Consider the following 9236-nt stretch of genomic DNA (forward strand, 5'->3'; position numbering starts at 1 on the left):
TGGTGCAGGTGCCGCCCTTTGTCTAATTCCTCAATGGCCTGGGCCGTCTTGCTAGCCCCGTCGATCGCTTTGTCATGGTAGCGAAAGCAGTGCAGCTTGTCAAAACAGCGCGCCAGCTCAACGTCACTCAGCGAAATGCGGTAGCCGAAATATTGAAGAGCGCTGGTTTCCAGAGGTAGCGCGCGCATCTTCGCGGGCCGCCGCAAATCCCCGCGAAGGGAGAGGCACTTGAACTTCTTTGGTTGTCCAGACCACGGGCCGACAGCGTGCCTCTCAATTTGGTGGCGCACGAACACGTGATGCGCAGGCCGCGGGCGAACGGTTCGTCGTCTGAATCGGCCTTTACGGCGCGGTTCGGGTGTCGGCCGATATGTGAGACAGATAGTGCGCCATTTCCGTTCCCCAAAAACCAATTTTCAATTTTAGAGGTCTCGGTCATTAGAATTCTCGGGCTTTGGATTCAAAGTAACCTACGCGCTGGACGTACCATAAAAACTCTCAAAACAACCACCCACCAAATTACACGTATGATTGGTCGTATAACACGCCACAAGAAAGGCATGCGCGAGGAAGACACTCTTCGTCTTGTACAGTCCTTGGTTATCTGCAGAATAGCCTTCGGCCTTCCGTATCATCTCACAAAGAGAGAACTTAAGCAGGCCGACAATGTCAATCGCAGCGCGTACAAAACAGCTCTAGGCCTTCCTCCAAGCACCTCGACCGAACGTCTAATAAAGCTTGGAGTCCACAACACCTTTGAGGAGATCAGAGATGCGGTCTTAGCATCGCAGAGAGCCCGACTCCAACAGACCACCACCGTAAGAGCCATTCTTCAGCGCATTGGTACACCACGAGATCTACAAGAGCTCTGGCGACACACTTCCCTACCTGCAAACATAAGAAGACAGATCTCGGTGGCTCCGCTCCCAAAACATATGCATCCAGAAATCCACAAAGGCAGACGGGAGGCTAGGGTCACTCATCTACGCCGGCGTCTAAAGTCAGATCACAAAGCAGTCTATGTAGACGTGGCGGTGTACACTGAACCGACCATCTTTGTTGCAGTCGCCCTTGACCACAGTTTTCAACTACTGACGAGTGTTTCACTCCGGGCTGAGGATCCTGCCGCGGCGGAAGCCTCCGCCATCGCCCTTGCCATGAGGCATTGTGATCTGGCGCACAAATCAGCTCACATAATAACTGACTCGAAGCGAGCCTGTCAATATTACATTAGAGGGAGAGTCCCAAAAATGACAGCGGCTCTACTCATACCGTCGGGCCTCTCACCTACACTTCAACGCCCCCATAACATTACTTGGACCCCGGGCCATTCAGGTCTTGAAGGCAACGAGGCGGCAAACGATCTAGCTCGTGAGCTAACAAACCGAGCGGATCCTTACCTGTACCGCACCCCTCTACCATCAAACTATGGGGAACGGCTATAGATGCTTAGGTTAGATCGTAGAATATATCCCCCTCCGCATATTAAACTTACCACAGAAGACGCCACATTTTGGAGGCTAATACAAACGAATACCTTCCCTAACCTGTACTTGTACAGCTTCATTCACTCTTCCAAATACCGCTCCTTCTGTCCATGGTGCGGCGAAAAGCCTACGCTGTTTCACATTTCCTTGAATTGTCCCCAAAAACCACCTCATCTAAAAACATTACAGACATCATACGAGCAGTGGGAGGCAGCCCTGACCAGCAATGGTCTGGAGGACCAGTGTCGCATCATCAGACTGGTCCAGGCATCCGCCCAAGCCACCGGAGTCCTGAACTGAGGAGTCCGCCTACCTGACTTGTAGAACACTTCAATGAAATATTAAATGTTTTATCTCTCTAATTTTTTTTTTGACCGAACCACGCCGTAAGGCAAGGAAAATGGAAATAAGATCGATTTTAAGGAAAGGAAATGACGCCTGCCTCAAATTTCTCGATGGACACCCAATTAACGCCATAAGTGAAGGAAAAGCACCCTTATAAGACAACACCGTATTCACTCGACGCGCCTTTGTTTATTGCGAACTTTCGAGCTGGCGTGATGGTGGCACCTGCATTTTCTTCATCCTTTTTCAAACATCACCTTCCGGGCCCCCACTGTACAAGGCCCTGTACATGGGCTCTGGGAAAACAATATCACAAAAATCATGGTACATTTTTATTTATTTTTTTGTACAAATAATCGCTGGCAAAACGTGCAGATAAAACCCAACTCTTGCTACAACCTCTTTGTAGTAACCTAAAATTCTACCCGATAGCTCTTCTGTGGATACAACAAACTCCGGCAGCAATCGCCGCAGCCTCACTTGGCACACAGGCTATTCTTGTGATAAAGACGCACCACCTGCACGAGTTTATTTTTGGGAAAAAATGGGCTGCTTTTTTACCATACAGAAAGCCGCTGCGGAACCTCCCGAGTGGCTCTCGAGACTAGAGGCGCTATGTATGCTACGTGAATTTTGATTGATTGATTAATTGATTGAATGATTGATTGAATGAACTTTATTTCCTCGTCATAGCGAGTGGAGACTGGGACTGAAAGTACCAATGACCTGACGAAAGTTCCCAGGCCCCTACAGCAAACAGTTTCGACAGCAGTGATAACAAAAGGAAATACATATAAAAGGCAAAAGAACAGAATTCACACAAGTACAAACATATTACACTTGTAATACGCACTAAACAGACACAATGCACACATATCCCAACTGCACTGTATATATTCATTTTATGACGGAGCCGAATCCAGAGTCCTGCTGGCAGACCACGACAGCCTTTTATGTACTGTCACGATCACAATATTGCGGGACGTGGGAGAGCGTGGTAAAACTGCGTTCTGCGCCTTCTAACGGCGCCCGTCCGCTCCAGTTACCCTCGCAGGCTTCTCTGTACCCTTACTCCTACCTTGCGCTCAGCAGACGCAGATCGAAACCGGCGCCAGGTGACGCTTTGATATCTAGCGATAGCATGTGCCCCAGCCGCTGTGATGAGTGAAGCAGATTGCGCGCCGTGTTTCGCGGCGAAACACATCTGGGTGAAGGGGCGTCCAATTATGCTTTGTTTTTATTCCTGTGCTCTTCACAAGCGTTCTCCTCAGGTTTCACCATATGCAAGCAGAACGAACGGAGAACAAAGATTAGAATGTTCACATGAGCAACTGCAGCTCGTCACGATGAACGTTCGAATGCCAAGCCACCTAGGATAAATGTAGTAATACAAAACATGTATGGAAAGAAAACACGAGATTTATTTGCAGCGTGAAAAAAGCAATGTAATAACTATACTTGAGAAAATTTCTTTAGATGTGTTACAGAATTTCTATCGAGGCCAATCGTGGACGAGCCCTCATAATAGAAGTGTGCACAGATATTAAGGCAGGAAAACTCAACTCAGTGGGCTGAGCGCGGTGCAATAATCATGACATTCGGCACTTTCCCCGAAATAAAAGAAATACAACACAAACATGCACACTACTAAACCCATCGAACTCGTGGTGGATGTCCTTTAGTCCTTTCTCACGTTGCTAATGTCGCGTGAAATTTCCATCCACGGCAATGACTTCTTGCAGACGACCTGGCATTGAGCGGTATAGAGCCGCAACCAACTCAGGATCAGCGCGCAGAGACTCCCACTCCTCACTGATACGGACCCACAGCGCGTCGGCAGTACAGGAGCCTATGTTGCCTGAAGATAGGCGCTTTTTCATTAGGCCCCAAACGTTTTCTATAACGTACAGGTCCGCGCCATTTGGCGGCCATTGCAGGCGGTTCACGCCGCGAGAATTTAGGTACCTTTCCACAGTGCGGGCAGTGTGCACAGCGCTGCGGTCATGCTGCAGCCAGTATAGCCCGTCCGGAAATGGGCCACCCAGGATATAAGGCCCTAGGGTGTATTCCAAAATATCCTTGTACGCCTCTGCGTTGAAGCGTCCGTCAATGCGCACCAGGGGCCCAAGTCCGTCCTTTGAGATGGCGCCCCACACAGCGACGGTGCATCGCCCACTTGAAAAGACGCTGTTCGTGTAACTTGGTAGCTACCTAAACGGGGGTCGAGTGGGGAGAGAAACAGTATGGCGCATGAGTAACATAGTCGAGCCTGCTTTATCGCACTTCGTTTGCTCTCATGTCAGTGGCGCACATGCATCAGTCGCCGCACGCGAAATTGAGTAGAAGAACAAAACAATATGGCCACCTTATAGGGCATTAAACGACTGCTGTAAGCATGGAGAAATTGAAGCAATAAATCACTCCAGGCGTGTTGCCAGATACCTTAAGACAATAAACGAATACAAGATGGAAGAACCGCGGTAGGAAATACGGTCCATTGCATAAGCAGCGCTAAGAAAAGCTCAAGCATTCGTGCCTTTTAAAAGCATATAACGAGCGACTATAACAATTTGTACTCCTTAATAGGAGCGACTCTTGCCTACCTGCAACTGACGGGCCGCCAAACGCGTCGCTGTTGATCCCATCGGGTACTAAAAGTGGACTCGTCTGTGAAAACAACGCAGGCCCAGTCGTCCAGTGTCCACTGCTCTAGAGCGCGTGCAAACTCCAGCCTCTGTTTGCGCTGCTTCTCAGTCAGATGGGGCTTCTGAGCTGCCACGCAGTTTTGCAGCCCGGCTTCCCGCAGTCGTCTCCTTATGGTGCACAAGGACACCCGAATGTCCATTTCCTGCCGCAATTCTCGAGCAGTCATAAAGGGATCAGCGACTGCTGCAGCAACGATCAGCCTGTCTTCTTCATCGTCCGTGGCCCTTCGTCGACCGGAGCGCTGTGCGTCCGCTATCCTTCCGTTGTCCTCCCGGAAGGCCCGAATAACACGGGTGACCGCAGATTTCGACCGTCCCGTGCGCCGGCATATTTCCCGCTGAGGCACTCCTTCCACATATAGCCGAGTAATATGCCTTCTTTCTTCAGCAGGAACTCTCGGCGGCATTTTTGCAGAATGCAGACACATGGCAGCGCGACCCGTTTATCTACCTTCAACTAAAACTTGCTGGCCAATTGCAAGGCCGCGGGTTGCAAGGCCGCGATCGCCGTCAATGGCAATTTCACAGAACATTAGCAACGTGAGACTGCACTAACAGAACATCCCCAACTTGTTCGTCGGCTTTAGCAGCCTTCATAAGCGCCTTCATTTCTTTTATTTCGGCGACAGTGCCAAATGGAATGCGCGCTCTGCTGACACAGCCAGATGTGTTTCGCCACGAAACAGGGCGCGCAATCTGCTTCACTCATGACAGCGGCTGGGGCACATGCTATGGATGAATGGATGGATGGATGGATGGATACGGCTGAACCCTTTACATCGGGCGGTGGCTCAAGCCACCTAGCCATGTCTTGTGAAATTTTACTCCTGTCTTGCTTTTAGCCACCAATCAGATAACCTTCGCTTGGTTACTTCTAACCTCTTAAAATCCACTTTCCCTTCACTATCCCTAAACCCCAATGCCTTGGGTAAGTCAGCCCCGCTGCCTTCCACTGTAGGGTGAAGCCCTTTACAGAAAAGTATCAAGTGTTCAGCCGTTTCCTCCTCCTCTCCGCACGCAATGCACAAAGTGTCTATCTCCTGGTACCTGACTCTATACTTCTTAGTCCGCAAAACTCCAGTCCTGGCCTCAAACAACAAAGAACTTCCCCTACAATTATCATAGATATTTTCTTTGACAATTTCCTGTTTAAAGGTCCGGTATGTTTCTAGTGCCGATTTCGTCAGCATCCCTGTTTTCCACAAAGCTCTCTCTGTTCCTTTAACCTTTTTCTTAACCGATAATTGCTGATTTGCCCCCTTACTGCTATCCAAATATTTGCTTGTCAATTCTCTAGTTCGCTTTCTCCATTTCGTGTCAACATTCTTTATATACAGGTATCTGAAAACTTTCCTAGCCCACCGCTTTTCCTCCATCCTTCTCAATCGTTCCTCAAATGCTATCTTACTGCTAGCCTCTCTGCTCTCGAAAGACGCCCATCCCATATCACCCTGTACCCCCTGATTTGGTGTATTGCCATGTGCTCCCAAAGCTAACCTCCCTACTCCCCGTTGCCTAATTTCCAGCCTTGCTTGAACATCTGGCCTCATACACAGGACCGCATTCCCGAAGGTCAGGCTAGGGACCATCACCCCTTTCCAGATCCCTCTTACCACCTCATACCTATTGTAATTCCACAGTGCCCTATTTTTCATGACAGCTGCATTCCTACTAGCTTTATTCATTACATATTTTTCATGCTCTGTCAGATACTCAATACTGTTATTTATCCACACCCCAAGATACTTGTACTCATTCACTACCTTTAGCACGAACTCCTGTATTCTATGCTCGCCGCCCTCTTCATTAAATGTCATGACTGCAGATTTTTCCTTACTATACTTGAAGCCTAATCTATCTCCCTCTGTACTGCATATGTCTAACAACTTCTGCAGGTCTTCCTTGTTGTCAGCCATTATCACTATATCGTCCGCATATATTAGTCCCGGTAATGTCTGTTTAATCAATTCCCCTTGCTTGAAAAAAGATTGGTTGAAACCTAGTCCGCTCCCCTCTAGCTTGGCCTCCAAACCTTGCAGGTACAACATGAACAACAAAGGGGACAGAGGACATCCTTGTCTACGCCCCCGCTGTATCTCTACAGGCCCTGATACATTTTTTCCCATTTTATGAGCACTCTGTTACCTCTATATATATCTTTTAAAAGATTAATTACTCCATTTTCCACATCCAATGTGCCCAATATGTCCCACAAATGCTCCTGAGTAACGTTGTCATAGGCTCCCCTAATATCCAGAAATGCTAGCAATAAGAGCCTATGTTCCTTTTCCGCAATTTATATACACTGTGTCAATGAAAATAGATTGTCCTCCAACCTCCTTTGTTTCCGGAACCCATTCTGTAGTTCCCCTAGCACCCCCTCGTTCTCCACCCAAGCCTGCAGTCTATCCTTTATAATTTGCATCACCACCCTGTAAACCACAGACGCCACTGTTATGGGGCGATAGTTACTTACGTCTGCTTTGTCCCCCTTTCCCTTATATATCATGTTCATTCTACTTAATCGCCATTCATCGGGGACTTTCTCATCCACTATCATTTTGTTCACTACCTGTATTAATGTTTGCTTGGATTTTGGTCCTAACTTCTTTATCAACATAATCGGGATACCATCTGGTCCTGTTGATGTGCCACTAGGAACCTTCTTCTCTGCCCTTTCCCACTCTCCTTGCTCAAGTGAAGCTATTGCTGTAACCGGTCTATCCTCCTTCGATAAATTATGTACCACGTGCTTTGCTGAAAATTTTTCCGTCATCCTTGTTCCTATGTGTTTTATTGCTTCATCCCCTTCTAGTCGAATACCCTCATCTGTAACAATAAACCTTTGTTCTAGCCTAGTTTTATTACTCATTGCATTTAGATGTTTCCAGAATTTTTGGGCTGCTTTTCTATCCTTTTTATTTACTTTTGACATCCATTGGGCACCCTTTCTTCTAATTTTCTCATTGATCAAATAGGATGCGTCCCTTCTACACTTTATGAAGGTATCCCATTTTCTGTCTACTTCGGGTTTTGGTTCCCCCCTCTTCTTGGAATATCTGTGTTCCCTGGATGCTTCCTTGCGCTTTTCTATTGCCCTCTTGACCTCCTCATCCCACCAACTCTTGGGTTTGCATCTTTTCCCTTTTAGCTTTACTCCCACCTTAGCTAGCTCTAGCTCCAGTAATCGAGTTAATTTGGTATAAGTCCATTCTGTTTCACTATCCTCAAAAATTACTTTCTCGATTTGTTTGGCTGCTACTTCCAATTGCTTTTCTGAGTAAAAATTTCCCCCTGATTGTTTATCTTGATTCAGTCCTACATTGCTTTTTCTTCTGAAGCTCAACTTGATACGCTTGTGGTCACTACCTAGACTTCTGGAACCATCTTCATCTATGCTCATTACCCCTAATCTGTTATACATCCTCTGTGACATTAGTGCATAATCTATCGTCGAGTGCAGACTCCCCGCCTCCCATGTTATGAGCCCTTCACACTTCTCGGTGCTGTTGCATACAACTAAATCATGCCTGTCACACATGTCCTGCAGCATGCTTCCTGTCGAATCCGTGTACCCATCCAGGTCTTCTATGTGTGCATTCATGTCGCCTAATATAATTATCTCGCCCTGTCCTCCTAGCTCATCAATGTCGCTTGCAATACATTCTAACATTTTCCTGTTTTCCTCTTTGGCATTAACCCCTGTCCACAGGTATACAAAGCCAAGGAGTGTTTGCTTACCTGCCACTGTTCCTTTTAGCCATAAATGTTCCCTGCATCCCAGTCTAACTTTTTGAAAATTCATACTTTTATGAATGAATGCCCCAATTCCACCTCCCTTTCTGCTGCCCTCTGTTCTATTGCAATATTCCCATGCGTAGTCTGGGTTACAGGGTGGTTGCTCCATGTCTCTAAGATGTGTTTCCGCTAAACCACATACCATTAATTCCTCCTGTCTTAACTGTTCTTCTATTTCCTCCCATTTCAGTCTATTCCTGCCACCTTGCATGTTAATGAAACCTATATCTGAATTAACTTGGCCCTGGCGCTTGCGTCTCTTTCTTCCCCTATGGTTCCATTGTCCGTTTGACCTTAATTCTTCCTTCTCTACACTGGTTCCGTCAGAGCTCTGGGTCCCCCCAAAAAAGCTGTTGCCTGGCGACCTATCCTACTACCCACCTTCTTGCCAGTGGCACCACCGTAGTGGATGCCATCCTGTGCAAAAGGGTGGGGCCTAACCTCGTACACTTCCCTGTTGACCTCCATCACCTCGTATCTTAGTCGTCGACTCAATAGCCTAATTACCCGATTAGTCTCCACGACCCTCCTTTCCGTTTCGCGAGCCTGCCTCTGGACCTCTGGGATTGTGCATATGGTCACATGCACACTCTCAGAGGCCTCTCTAAGCCTACGCCTCCCAACCTCCAACTGCGTCTCAAGATTCTGGCTCCTCCCCTGCAGTACATCATTGAGACCAGCATGGATGACCACAAGGTGTTCGCCATCCATGCTACCCACCACCACCTCCCGGGCTCTGGCCATTGCATCCACCATGCACTTTCCCGACTGAGCCTCCACCTGCACCCGCCTGTCTGCCTTCACTGCCGTCAGAACGCCTCCCTCAACCCTCGCTACATTCGAGTCCCCGACCACCAGAACTCTCCTGTGCCCCAAACGTTCGCTTCCTAATTCCATCTGT

Source organism: Amblyomma americanum, chromosome 1, assembly GCF_052857255.1.
Source record: "Amblyomma americanum isolate KBUSLIRL-KWMA chromosome 1, ASM5285725v1, whole genome shotgun sequence".
Taxonomy (NCBI): domain Eukaryota; kingdom Metazoa; phylum Arthropoda; class Arachnida; order Ixodida; family Ixodidae; genus Amblyomma; species Amblyomma americanum.